Source organism: Castor canadensis, chromosome 11, assembly GCF_047511655.1.
Source record: "Castor canadensis chromosome 11, mCasCan1.hap1v2, whole genome shotgun sequence".
In the NCBI taxonomy this organism is placed as follows: domain Eukaryota; kingdom Metazoa; phylum Chordata; class Mammalia; order Rodentia; family Castoridae; genus Castor; species Castor canadensis.
The window spans coordinates 46,393,580-46,408,328 of record NC_133396.1 but is presented as its reverse complement, the minus strand read 5'-3'; the positions used below and the strand labels follow the sequence as shown (position 1 = coordinate 46,408,328).

The window sequence follows — 14,749 nt, the reverse complement described above, 5'->3', positions numbered from 1 at the left end:
TTATCCCCAGCTCTTGGTGTTTCGTTTCTTTTTTTTTTTTTTTTTTTTTTCTTTTGGAGGTACTGGGGTTTGAACTTGGGGCTTCATGCTTGCTAGGTAGATATTCCATTACTTGAGCCATCCTGCCAGCCCCCAGGTTTTTTGAGGCGGGATCTTTCTATGTGGCTCAGGCTGAATCAGTCCTCCTGCCTCAGCCTCCTGAGAGCTGGTATTATATATATGTACTACTATACCTAGTATAGTATACCTAGTAAAAGTGCTAAGTCTTCAATTATATAGGGAATAGGAAGTATGTGCCTTCAGCAGTCCATGAGCAGTAATATCAGATAAACAATTATATAAGTGTGGATACTTACTAAAGATGGGGTTAATCATTGGTGATATTTTAAAGAATTTCCAGAAATCATGAAATACTAATTTGAGGGGAACATAAAGAGAATTATTTTAGCTGGCCTCCAGTGGCTCATGACTGTCATCCTACCTACTTGGGAGGAGCAAGGTTTGAGGTTGGCCCAGGCAAATAGTTTGAGAGACCAATCTCCAAAATAACTAGAGAAAAATGGACTGGCTCAAGCAATAGAGTGCCTGCTTTGCAAGCACAAAGCTCTTGAGTTCAAATCCCAGTCCCATCAAAAGGACAAAAAATGCAGGAAGGTAGAATATTTTGGACTGAGAACGTCAGACTTGTCCAGAAATGGGTATATTTGGGAATAAGAAAATGAGAACACGGTAGGGAGCTTTGTAGAGCAAAAGAGAAATTTGAATTTTACATAACAGATCTTTAAAATGTGGCATAGATTTCTCCTTATGTAAATAATGCATGCTCAGAGAAAGTAATGCAACTAATAACAAAAAAGTAGATTAAACTAAACATTAATTCGTTCTTGTCCATCGTTTCTCACACAAGTCTGTGGACATAAACACATATGGTCGGCATACATTATAGTTTTCTTTTTAGTTACTGGATTTGAACTCGAGGCCTTGTGCTTGCGAGGCCAGCAGTCTGCCACTTTGCCAGCCCCACTCTATAGATTTGTGACCTGTGAGTAATGTTTTAAAAAGGACAAGCCAGCCCCCCCAAAAAAATTTTTTTAAACAGACAAGCCAGGCACAGTGGTGGGTGCCTGTAGTCCCAGCACTAGGAAAATTGAAGTGCAAGGATCACTTCAGCCCAAGATTTTGAGACCAGCCTGGGCAATATAGCAAGATCATGTCTAAACTAAGTAAGGGACAATTTTGCCTTTTTTAACACAATATTCTGCCTTAGACTCAATACAACATCTAGTTACTGCTATCAACTCAGTGTGTCAACACAGAGTTAAAGGAAATTACTTCAAAACAATCCAGATTGAGCATGAATAAGCTTTCCAAGGTGATCTCCAAATAAATTACCAGGACTGGAGGCATGGCTCAAATGGTAGAGTGCCTGCGTTGCAAGTGAGAAGCCTTGAGTTCAAACCCCAGTTCCACCAAAAATAAAAAATAAATACATTGCCGAAAACTTTTTTTATTATATTGAATGTTAGGTTCCTTTTCATAGTCTTAAGAGTGCTCATATGGCTCATATTTCTTGTATTTTGTGACCCTGACCTTCAGATTAAATTTTACTCATTTTATAGATGTGAAGAGAGGGTGCTTCTATAGAAGAAGTAGTGAAAATAGCCCTAAATTTAGGGGATGTGGATGGGCTGAGAATTTGGACCTCTGTTGCCCCTCATGATGTAAAGAGAATGAAGTGAGCCAGGCATGTCAGTTCATGCCTGTAATCCCAGCACTTTGGGAAACAGGCAGGATACCAGCCTGAGGTACATACATAGACCCTGTCTCCAAAAAAATCACATGCAGCCAGGCACTGGTGGCTCACATCTGTAATCCTAGCTACTCAGGAGGCAGAGATCAGGAAGATTCCGGTTCAGAAGCCAGCCTGGGCAAATGGTTCCCAAGACCCTGTCTCAGAAAAACCCAACATACAAACACACACACACACACACACACACACACACAATCAGCTGGTGGAGTGGCTCAAGGGTAGGTTCAAGCCCCAGTACCAAAAAGAAAGTCACATGCAGAAATAAAAGTAGCCATCAAGAAGTGAGCTTTTGAAAAAAGCAGTGCTGGAGAATCTTCCAGGGATACAGTTGGAAAGCAGCAAAACTAATGCACACCCAGCAGGCTTTGGGTTGGGGATGCTTTCAGTGCTTCTGTACTTGGCCTGATTTACTTAGGTTCTAGTCCAGCATTGAATCTTAGCAAAGTGAATACTCAAATGTTTACTGAATGATCAAAGAAACTGGCTTGGATCAACTGAATTCTGCCTCAAATGAGATTGGGACAATTTAGCTTTCTGGAGGAGGAAGAATAGTTGTATGTTAAACATGGTGGTAGACTTATTTAAAAGCTCCTCTGTTCCCTTTCGTAAAATCGGGTGGAGTTTCTAGCCTCTTATCAAGCTGATGGGACTGATAGCTGCTCCAAGGTTCTAAGTAGGCAAGAGGAGTCCTATTTTTTCCTTTTTTTTTTTTTGGTGCTGGGGACCGAACTCAGGGCCTTGCACTTGCCAGGCAAGCGCTCTGCCACTGAGCTAAATCCCCAACCCCAAGAGGAGTCCTGAGGTCTGAGAGTTTCTCCTTTGTGCTGGGAATGTGTTTATTAGAGAGGAAAGTGAATTTTGTGTTAAGGATATAATAAATAAACAGGGCTGGATAACTGGGCTACTGTAGGGTGGTTTTGTCTTTTTGTTTTATTAGGGATTGAACCCGGACCTGGCACTTAACTAGGCAAGTGCTCTACCACTCAAATGCCTGACTTTATATCTACAGAGTCTGGCTAATAGCAGACAAGAAATATTATTGATGGCTGAGGGTGCAGAGGGCTTGCACAAGGTCCTAGGTTTGATCCTTAGCACCACAAAAATACACACAAGAAGTATTGTTGAATGAATAACATTTTCCTCAGTAGGGCATGGTGCTGGTCCTATGTAAATTCAACGACTCAGTTCATTTTAATACTGGTCAGTGTGAAATTCACTTTAGAAGATCCTTCTGTTGCAGAAACATGAAATGCTTGTCCCAGCCTGGTCTCAGGAGGTTGGGTGCTTCTGAGACCTCTGTCCAGTTCCCTTCTTTTCCACACAAGAGGAGGTGACTGTCCTTTAGAGGAAGCTGTATTTGTACAATGAAGACTGCTTACTGGTTTCTATCTGATTTGAGTCCTTAGCTTTAGCCATACTATCAGAAAGGCTGAGTCCCATTACCCAGAATACTAAGGTTATCTCCAAGTTATTTTGCTTGCTTATAATACTACTATAATGTAAGGAGTTCAACATATCCCAAACATTATTCACAGTAATTACCTCTTACCCCCTTCTCATTAGGTCTTTTAGTGTATTTCAGTATTATAGCCTCCAAAAAGGAACATTCAATAAAGTAACTAAAAAGGGCTGGAGGTGTGGCTCAAGTGCTAGAGCCTCTGCCCAGCAAGTTACCAGGCCCTGAGTTCAAACCCCAGTACCATAAAAAACAAACAAACAATGTATGTTTAAGATTATATGATTAGGGTTGGGCATGGATCATGGATGCACACCTGTAATCCCAGTTACTGGGATAGGAGGGGGATGGCAAGGGAAGGAGGATTGAGGCCAGCCTGGGCTAAGTTAACTGGAGACTGTATCTGAAAAATAAAAAGCAAAAGGACTGGGGGTATGGCTCAAGTGGTAGAGCACAAGGCCCAGAGTTTTGTCCCCAATAGCGCAACTATGCAATTTAACGGGTGGGTTCTGCGAATTTACTCTGTTAAGAGCATGACCCCATCCTCATGTCAAGGTAAGTTGGATGTAGACTTGACCTGTGTCTCTGGAGCCTTGTGATATAACAAGAGAAAAAGAGAATGTCAAATCCTATCCCCAAAAAACAATGTAGCAAGATGAAATGATTTATTTAAGTTCTTTGGTCAGAACTTTTCTCCCAATAGAATTAAAGTGTTCCTTCTACTTTCACTTTTTCTTTTGAATAGCAAATTGCCCCAGTTTCTTGTTTGCCTTGCTGGGCTGCCTGTGGGATGAGGTCAATGTCTGCTACTTGTTTCTTGTTCCTTAGCAAGCTCTGCCATGATGGAGGGCAGACTTTTTTTATTATTTCTTTTTTTTGCAGTACTGGGGTTTGAACTCAGGGCCTACACCTCGAGAGCCACTCCTCCACGAGCCCTTTTATGTCATAGGTTTTTTTCAAGGTAGGATCTCTTGAACTATCCGGGCTGGCTTCGAACTGTGATCCTCCTGATCTCTGCCTCCTGAGTAGCTAGGATTACAAGCATGAGCCGCTGGCAAACAGCAGTATTTTTTGTTGTTCTCATGGTGACTGGCATTTACATAAGCAAAAATTGAGGGAAGAGTTGTTTGGGATGACTTGAGGTAAATTTCATCATCGTGTGCAAAGGGAAAATATCAGTTTGATGAGCCTAGCAGTTAGAACTTGGGAAGATAGAATGGACTTTTCCAATGCATTTTGGTGAGATCAGTTTTAATAGATACCATTTTACTATCAAACAAAACCTTCAATACCTAGAAAACAAATGATTGTGATGTTCTTTAATTCTGTGCTCAATCACTTTCTAGTAGTAATTAAGATGTATATTTTTATCTGGTCTTTTTCTTTTCTTTTCATCTTTAGTACTGGAGATTGAACCCAGGGCTTTAGGCATGCTGAGTGAGTGTTTTACCACTGAGCTATATCCCCATCCCTTTTTTCAAATTTTATTTTGAGATAGGCTCTTGCTAAATCATTCAGATTGGCCAGGCTGGCCTCAGCCCTGGCCTCAAACTCTTGATCCTTCTGAATCTGCCTGCATGAGACATACAAAAAAAATTACTTAGCCAGGTGTGGTGGTACATTTTTGTAGTCCTAGCACATAGGAGGCTGAAGCAGGAGAATCGAGAGTCCAAAGTCAGCCTGGGCCCAGGGAGACCACTTTTGAAAAAAAGGAATGTCTCATGTAATACCTGAAATTGAAATTGAACTGGATACCCTGTTCAGTTCTCTCTCTTTGGCTGTCCGTAAGAGAAGCCCTGCATCAGGACAGCTGCTCTCTCCTGCAGAGGAACAGAATTCCCTCCTAAGCATAAGCAGTCCCTACCAGGACAGCCTGGGCTCCAGCTCATTCTATAGTCACATCCCTGTCATCTTCGCCAACTGCCCCAAGTATAACTCCTCATCATCTTGCATTTTGTTATTGACATCCTCAAACTGTTCTGGGTTTTCTTGTGTGTGTGTGTGTGTTACTGGGGTTTGAACTCAGGGCCTCATACTTGCTAAGTAGGCCCTCTACCACTTGAGCCACTCTGCCAGCCCTTTTGTGTGTTGGGGGTTTTTTTGAGATAGTGTCTCACGAACTATTTGCCCTTTCAACTGAGATCCTCCTGAGTAGCTAGAATTACAGGCGTGAGCTAGCTGCACCTGGGTTGGACTTTACTCCACCTTGGAGTCTCTTGTCATCTGTTATGCATTCTACCCACTTTCTTTACTGTCATCAACCAACCTTCATTTACTAAAGATTTTGATATTGGCCTTATTGTCTTTCTTCACCCCCAAATCTGCTATACTCTAGGGTGACCCATTAATTCTTTTGGACTATCTATAACTCCATTATCAGGCTGGTGGAGTGGCTCAAGTGATAGAGCACCTGCCTAGCAAGTGTTGTCCCTGAGTTCAAACCCCGGTACCACCAAAAAAAATAAAAAATTAAAAACTAAACCATAACTCCATTATCTAGGTCTGTTACATCTCCAGAATCCTAAATGTTATACACTGTAACCTCTAGCCCTAACCTAACTCCCTCACTGTTTTCTTATGTCCTTGTCCTTCAATTTTGGGAGACTTCTAGTCCTACAACTGACCTCTCAGTGCCTCCTATCCTTCTTTCAAGTTATGTCATAAGCAAATAGATAAAATACTGTCAGTTCTTGCAAAAGGGACATTTCCATTTAGAAGGCATATCCAACTGAACATATTCCAGCTGAACTCTTCAGCCCTTTCCCCATCTGCCCCTCACCCAGGTTCTCAATACCTAATTGGCCAAACCCAAAATCTAGGCACTGCCCTCCATTCTTCCCTCAAACTCATCTTCCCATATGTAGTCACTTAGTGGCCATCCTCATCTCCAGTCCTAACTCCCAAACATGGAAAATCAGTCCACTGCTCTCCATGCCAAATGCTGCCACCTTAGTTCAAGCTGCCAACACCTGTGGTCTGAATGACATCATCCGCCACCTACCCGGTCTCTTTGCCTTAGTCCATTCTCCATGCTGCAGTCCTCAAGAGCTTTCTGTGATTCATGTGCCGTCAGATTACACTCTTCACAGATACCTGAACTCCTGAACACAGTCCTTCTGTCCTTCTGCTTCCTGTTCCGGCCTCGTCTTTCCTCCTGTACTCTGAGTGCCAGCCATAATGAATGTATTGCCCTTTCTGTACTGGACCCACTTGCTCCCCTGGGATTATTTTGGTTTTGGTAGTACTGGAGTTTGAACTCAGGACTTCATGCTTGTTAGGCAGGTACTCTACTGCTTGAATCACTCCTCCAGTCCTCCCCTCCAAACTTTTGTACACTCTGTATCTCTACCTCATCTTCAAATATCAGTCTTACCTGGTATTTGTATTAGGTACACATCCTATGTCCTCTTTTGCTGTTATTTGCTTACTGTTGTAATATCACACTGAACTGAAATTGCCTATGCTTTTGCCCACCACAAGACCAAGACTGTTCATTATTGTATTTTTAATAGCTATCCCTGTGTGACACACAGCAGATACCCAGGGCATGTTTTGTTTTGTTGGGTTTTTGTTTTGGTGGTATTGTGGGTCAAATCCAGGGCCTCACAAATGCTAAGCAATTGCTCTACAACTGAGCTACCTGTATTTTGAATAAAGGAATGAGAAATAAGACAGGCATGGTGGCACATGCCAGTAATCCAAGTTCTTAGGAGGCTGAAATAGGAAAATTGAGAGTTCAAGGCTACCCTGTACTACATAGTGAGTTTGAGTGCACCTGGGCTACAAAATGAACTCCTGTCTCAAAGGGGGAAAAAAGCATTTTTAAAAGAATGAAAAACATAGGATAAGTGTGCTAGAGGTCATCAAAAGTCAAGTAGTTATCCCCTGCACTTAAAAAAAAAAACAAGTTTAGCTCTTTTCCCCCTGACTGCCTGAGGTCACCAACCATCATGAATGACACAGTAACTATCCATACCAAGAAGTTCATGACCAACTATACTTCAGAGGAAACAAATGGTCATCGATGTCCTTCATCCTGGGAAGGCAACAGTACCTAAGACAGAAATTCGAGAAAAGCTAGCTAAAATGTACAGGACCACCCCAGATGTCATTTTTGTATTTGAATGCAGAACCCATTTTGGTGGTGGAAAGGCAACTGGCTTTGGCATGATTTATGATTCCTTGGATTATACAAAGAAAAATAAGCCCAACAAAAACTTGCAAGACATGACCTGTATGAGAAAAAAAAAAAAACTTTAAGGAAAGAGCAAAATAAATGTAAAAATAGGATGAAGAAAATCAGGGAACAGCAAAAGCCAGTGTTGGTACTGGCAAAAAGCCAAAGGAATAAGGATCCACAGTGACTCTAACTGTAATGATTGTGAGGGTTTTCCATGAGGATTAATAAACTGTAAACATCTTTGATGGTTATGGATTTTTCATGAGGATTAAAAACTCAACACTTTCAAGAAAAAAATATTTAAACCCAAGTGGGAGTGGTGGGCAGTAATAATCCGAGGGATCCCAGAAAGCTACTGTATAAGCTTCTACTGGCAAATAAACCATATCAATCCTTCCTGGCTTAAAACATCAGTTAATTACCTTATAATTCTGCAGGTCTGCATTTTGGGTTGGGCTGGGCAGGGCGGTTCTTCTGGTCTCACATCTGAGGTCAGCTGCTGATTACCTCTCAGCTGAAACATTTTCTCTCATTTGAGTTAATACCCAAATGCTCATAGTTTTTCTTCAATTTATTTTGAATTTAGAAGTTTTGCCTGTAAGCATACATTTTAGTCCCTGGCAGAGTAGATGTTTGGAACTGGACTATGGGAACTGTTTGAAAGGAAGGCACACGTGATCACTGTGAATAAAAAGACTCAGAATAAGCTTCATAAGGTCAGGGGTCATATCCCCTTTATTAACGTTTATCTGCAGCATTACATATGATTAGCACACATCTGTTGAAGGAAGGCATGAATTATAGCAAACCTTTTTTATTCCAGTAAAGGATAGTATAAAGGAAAACTAAATGCTTAGTTTCCCTCCTTCCCTCCCTCTCTCCCTCCCTTTCTCCCTTCCTTTCTTCCTTCTTTCCTTTCTTTTTTTCTTTTATTTCTTTCATAATACTGGCCATTGAACCCAGAGCCTCACAATCAAGCATTCTACCACTTAAGCTCCACCCCCAACCCTTCTGGTTTTTTAATTTTGTTTTTGAGATAGGGCCTTACTACACTGCTGCTACTACTTCTACTACTATTATTATCATTCTGTGGATCAAACTTGGAGGGCTTTGCCCATGCTAGGCCAGTACTCTACCACAGAGTTATAGCCCAAGAACTGCTTTTGTTTTGTTGAGACAGGGTCTCCCTATGTACTTCATGCTGGCCTTGAACCTGAGATCCTCCTGTGACAGCCTCCCAAGTGCTGGGATTACAGGTGTGTACCAACACATCCAACTGTGAATGCCTAGTCTCACAGGCTGTGCTGCTGCTTGTGGGTGTGCAAGCTTTGCCCATCCAAGCACATATAAGGTAGGGAGGAGTGGAGCTGAAATCCAGTCTGCACCCTGCTATTCCAGGCCTGCTGCCTGGTTTTGTCAGCCTGGAGAGTCATGAAGGGCATGACTATATCTGCTGGGAAGGGACGCCGTTTTTTTTTTTTTTTTTTCCTTTTTCTTTTATTATTCATATGTGCATACAAGGCTTGGGTCATTTCTCCCCCCTGCCCCCACCCCCTCCCTTACCACCCACTCCGCCCCCTCCCTCTCCCCCCCACCCCCTCGATACCCAGCAGAAACTATTTTGCCCTTATTTCTAATTTTGTTGAAGAGAGAGTATAAGCAATAATAGGAAGGAACAAGGGTTTTGCTGGTTGAGATAAGGATAGCTATACAGGGCATTGACTCACATGATTTCCTGTGCGTGTGTGTTACCTTCTAGGTTAATTCTTTTTGATATAACCTTTTCTCTAGTTCCTGGTCCCATTCTCCTATTGGCCTCAGTTGCTTTTAAGGTATCTGCTTTAGTTTCTCTGTGTTAAGGGCAACAAATGCTAGCTAGTTTTTTAGGTGTCTTACCTATCCTCACCCCTTCCTTGTGTGCTCTTGCTTTTATCATGTGCTCATAGTCCAATCCCCTTGTTGTGTTTGCCCTTGATCTAATGGGACGCCGTTTTTAAGAATCTCACAAAGTTCCCTACAGTATAGCAAGACACTGACTTCACACACAGGTTTCTAAGGAGTAAGAGACAGCAGAGTCCACAAAGCAAGAAAATAGAGTGAGCATAAGGTTTGAGACATGGTTCTCATAAATGAATCAAATAAATAAATGAGTCACTGAGACAAGTGGGTACAAAGAAATAAAAAAAATAGTGAGATTAACATGTCTGAATGAAATTCAGAAGTCACCTGAGAATTAACAGAGAGCCCAAACACAGAAGCACAAAAAATACTTGTTTCTATAAAGGGCAAATCTATAAACACAGAAAATAGATTATTAGTGATTGCCCAGGACTGAGAGCAGGGATAGGGATGACTGTAAATGGGTCCAAACTTTCATTTCAGTATGATGGGAATGTTTGAAAATTAAGCAGGGTACAGTGGTGTATGCCTGCAATCCCAGCACTTGAGAGGTTAAGGCAGGAGGACCATGAGTTGAGGCTAGCCTGGGCTACATAGCTAGATTTATCTCAAACAAAAATAAACAGATGAGGGCTGGCTGAGTGGCTCAAATAGTAGACTGCCTGGTGAGCATGAGGCCCTGAGTTCAAACCCCATACCACAAAAATCAAACAAACAAAAACAAACAAAAAGGGGTGGGGGTTTAAGTGGTACGGCACCTGCCTAGCAAGCACAAGGCCCTGAATTCAAACCCCACTACTGCCAAAAACATAATAATAGTGTTTGTTTTAGTGTCACTAAAAGTGAAGACTGCTTCTGGTATGAGACCACAAGCAGCTTGCAGCCAGCACCACCTCTAAGTCTTTGTGGCTGAAAAAAAATTGAACCTGACTATAATCCAGCTACTGGTTTACAGGAAATATGAGGACTAGGAAGCAAGCTAAATAGCACCACAGGAAAGAAAGAAGGAAATGGAGAATGTGAGGTCCTCTGTAAAAGGAACGCCCAGAATCCTCTGGCAGGACAAAGAAAAAGGACAGAAGGAAAGATTGGTCACAGGTAGAGGGAAACTGAGGAGACCTCTCTACTGATGGCTTTGTGCACTTGTCTGTAAGCCTCTTAGGAAAAGACACTTGATTGAGACAGTCATGGGAAATTGATCACGGACTGACAGAAATAGAAGTTAACCGTAGCTGAGTGTGGTGGCTCACGCCTGTAATTCTAGCTACATAGGAAGCAGTGATCAGGAGGATCTCAGTTTGAAGCCAGCTGGGCAAAAATTTCTTGAAACCCTAGCTCGAAAACAATCCATCACAAAAAAGGGTTGGTAGAATGGCTCAAGGTGAAGGCCCTGAGTTCAAACACCAGTACCACAAAAAAAAAAAAAAAAGCAAAAACAAACAAAAAACAAGCCAGGCACTGGTGGCTCACACCTGTCATCCTAGCCCCTTGAGAGGCTAAAATTGAGAGGATTAAGGTCTGAGGCCAGCCCGAGCAAATACTTTGAGAAACCTCATGTCTAAAGTACCCAAAGCAAAATGAACTGTAGGTCTGGCTCAGCAGAAGAGCAACTGTTTTGCAAGTGCAAAGCCCTGAGTTCAAACCCCAGTCCCACCAATAAATAAATAAAACAAAATAAAACGAAAGGGCTGGAAGTGTAGTTCAAGTGGTAGCGTACTTTCCAGGCCCTGAGTTCAATCCTCAGTACAGAACAGGTTATGTTAACAGAATCTGTTTAGGATACTGTGGTAGACAAAACAATGACCCTCCAAAGAGGTTTATTTCCCAAACCCTGCCCCTGTGAGGATGTTACCCTATGGGGCAAAAGGGATTTGGCAGTTGCTATATTGGGTCCTTGACAAGGGGAGGTCATTCTGGATTATTCTGAGTGGTCCAATGTAATCACAGCGTCTTTGTAAGAGCAAGGTGGGAAGTGTCAGTCAGAAAAGGAGGTGACACAATGGCACCAGAGGTGTGACAGAGGAAGGTAGAGAAAGGGGCCAGGAGCTAAGGAATGCAAGCAGACGCTAGAACCAGAAAGAAGGAAGCGAGTTCTCCCCAGAGGCTCCAGAAGGAACGAACACAGCCCAGCTGGCACCTTGACTTTAGGATTCATCCCCCTGAACTACAAGGTAATAGATGTGTGTGGTTTTCAGTGGCAAAGCCTGTGGTAATTTCTTATGGCAGCAATAGGAAAATATTGCAAGTATCCTCATGAGTCTTTTGGTTCCACTGAATTATTTTTAGCACAAATTCCCTGGGGAAGAATTACTGAGTCATAGCTATTACTGCATTTCACTATCTTGCTTTCCAAAGGGTGTGTACCAGTTGTCAATACTATCAGTAGAATAACCTGGAAATCATGGCCATCATTTAACTTTTTCTTTTTTGGTAGGAGTGGGGTTTGAACTTGGGGCTTTGCTTTTTCAAAGCATGCACTCTACCGCTTGTTGTGCCATGCCTCCAATCCATTTTGCTCTAGTTGTTTTGCAGATGAGGGACTCTAGGACTATTTGCCCGGGCTGACCTCAAACCATGATCCTTCTGACTTCAGCCTTCCAAGTAACTAGGATTGTAGATGTGAGCCACTGGCACCTGGCTACCTCAGCCTCTTGAGTGCTGAGATTACAAGTGTGAACCACCAGGCCTGGCAAGATTTTTTTTCTTTTGGTAGTATGGGGGTTTGAACTCAAAGCCTCACGCTTGCTAGGCAGGCACTCTAACACTTGAGCCACTGCACTGGCCTTTTTTTGTGTTGAGTACTTTTGAGATAGGGTCTCATGAACTACTTACTGGGCTGACTTTGAACTGTGATCCTCTTGATCTCTGTCTCCTGAGTAGCTAGGATTACAGGTATGAGCCACCAGCATCCAGATGTTTCCGATGTTTCCATGAGGGTGTTTCGGGAAGAGATTAGAATGTGAACCAGTGGACTGAGTAAAGGAGATTCACCCTTACCACTCTAGGTGGCCATCATCCAATCCCTGAGGCCAAGGAAAAGGTGGAGGAAGGGTGGGAGCCACCGGTGCCCAGCTAACTAAGACATATTGTAAGTACTTTTATAAATATCATAATGTACCCCCAGTACAACTGTAATATACTAATAAATAAAAATAAATAATGGTGGAAATGGTGTAAGGCTATTTGGAATTGTCACAATGAATCCCCCTATTCAATGAATATTTCCTAATAAAAATGGAAAAATAAGCAAGTAAAATAAAAACAGGGGTAACTGACTAGCATTCAGAGTGTAGCTTTCGAGCTGGAGACATAAGTTGGAGGGCCCGACTAATAAGCTTTGAGTTCACATTCCAGTACTGTAAATTGAATAAATAAAGTATGATCTTAACTTTTTTCTCTAATTTTCTCTTATCCTCAGTCCACTTATTGAATTAGATAATCTTTTCTTCTTCCTATATCATGGAATTTTGCCTTTTTTTTTCTTTGCCAGGGCCTCACTCATGCTAGGTAAGCGCTTGCCACCAAACTTCACCCTTAGCCTGAAGTCAGAATGCTGAGAGGTTTGAAACTGATGTGTTTTCCAAGTGACTTAGAGAATAGCAGCACCTTGATCTGAAATAGCTACAAATGTAGGACACAGCTGTGGAGAACTGTGCATGTGTCTACACCTCTCTGGGAAGCTGCCAGGATTGCAGATGGCAGGGTGAGCCAAGTCGTGTTCTAGTGTACTTGGGCACAATAAGAATGTGAGGGCTGGCAGAGTGGCTCAAGTGGTAGAGCATTTGCCTAGCAAGTGAGAGGTCCTGAGTTCAAACCCCAGAACCATTGAATAAATAAATAAATTTAGAATAAAATAAAAAGAATGTGGATATTTCCCTGAGGGCCAAATGGAGACAAAAATAAGATTAACCACTTGCCTATGGCCTATGCAAGAGGAGAAATCTGCGCCACAGGACTCACACAGGTGTCCTCAGGAGAGCAAGTTGCTTGCTAATCTCCTGTGACTAAAGAGAGATTAGTTCAGAAATCCAAATATACGTCAATGTTAGAAAGTCTATTAAAATAATTAGCTATAACCTAAGTGCCTGTGGCTCATAGCCTAGATACTTGGGGGGCTAAGATCAAGAGGATCATGGTTCGAGGCCAGCCCTGGCAAATAATTTATGCATGAGAACCCATCTCCAAAATAACCTCAGCAAAATGGACTGGAGGTGTGGCTCAAGTGGTACAGTGCCTGCTTTGCAAGTTGAGTTCAAAACCCAGTCCTACCAAAAAAAAAAAAAAAACCACCAACAACAACAAAAAAAGAAACAGCCAAAAATAATTAGTGATCCCTACTAATCCCTACTAATTAGGGAAGAAACTGTAGTTAATAGAAATAGAGCCAGGGATTACTGACTCATGCCTGTAATCCTAGCTAGTCAGGAGGCAGAGATCAGGAGGATCATGGTTTGAAGCCAGTCCAGGGAAATAGTTCAAGAAACCCTATCTTTGGGGTCACAAAAAGGGGCTGTTGGAATGGCTCGTAGTGTAGGTTCTGAGTTCAAGCCCCAGTACCACAAAATAAATAAATAAATAAGTAGAGATAGGGGTGTGGGTATAGCTCAATTGCAGAGCACTTGCCTAGCATACACAAGGTATGAGGCCCTGGGTTTGATCCCCAGCATGGCAATAATAATAATAATAGTAATAATAATACTAATAGAATAAAAGTACAAAACAAGTGAAATTATGAAGAACAAGACTTATCCTACCACAGATGAAAATGTATGAGAAAGGTATTGTAATTTATATAATATTATTTTGGTGTATGTAAGAATAGGCAAATCCATGGTATTAGACAGATTTTAGGATGAGACACGAGCAAATTCTGAACACGGTGAAGATACAATTTCAAGTCAGTGGAGTTATGATGGATTTTTTTTAATGGCATTAAGCCTATTGATTTTGCGGTTGGGGGGAGAGTTACCGGGGGTTGAACTCAGGGCATCGCACTTGCTGGTCAGGCATTCTATCACTTGAGCCATTCTGCCATCCAGGCTTATTGATTTTTTAAAAGCTCTCTATCTTTCCAATACACATCATTTCTAATATATTAAGTATGTAAGCAGTGAAAGCAAAAACCATAAGAGAACAGGAAGAAAATACAAGAAGATATTTTTATAGCATCGAATGTCCAGAAGACTTCTGAAGCATGATACAAAACTGAGTGGCTAAAAATGAAAATACTGAAGGATTTGACTACAAAATATTTGAAACTTCTCTAATTTAGTAGTCACCCTAAATTTAAAAGTTATCATGAAGCAGGGCACTGGATACAGAGATCAGTAGGATCTCTGTTTGAATCCAGCCGGACAAATAGTTTGAGAGACCCTATCTTGAAAAACCCTTCCCAAAAAAGGGC

General features: G+C 41.8%; 1 pseudogene; it reads left to right on the top strand.

Moving 5' to 3' along the window:
- The first annotated feature begins 20 nt into the window (after positions 1-20).
- On the top strand, positions 21-8,392 carry LOC141413802 (small ribosomal subunit protein eS24-like; annotated as a pseudogene).
- The last annotated feature ends 6,357 nt before the right edge of the window (positions 8,393-14,749 follow it).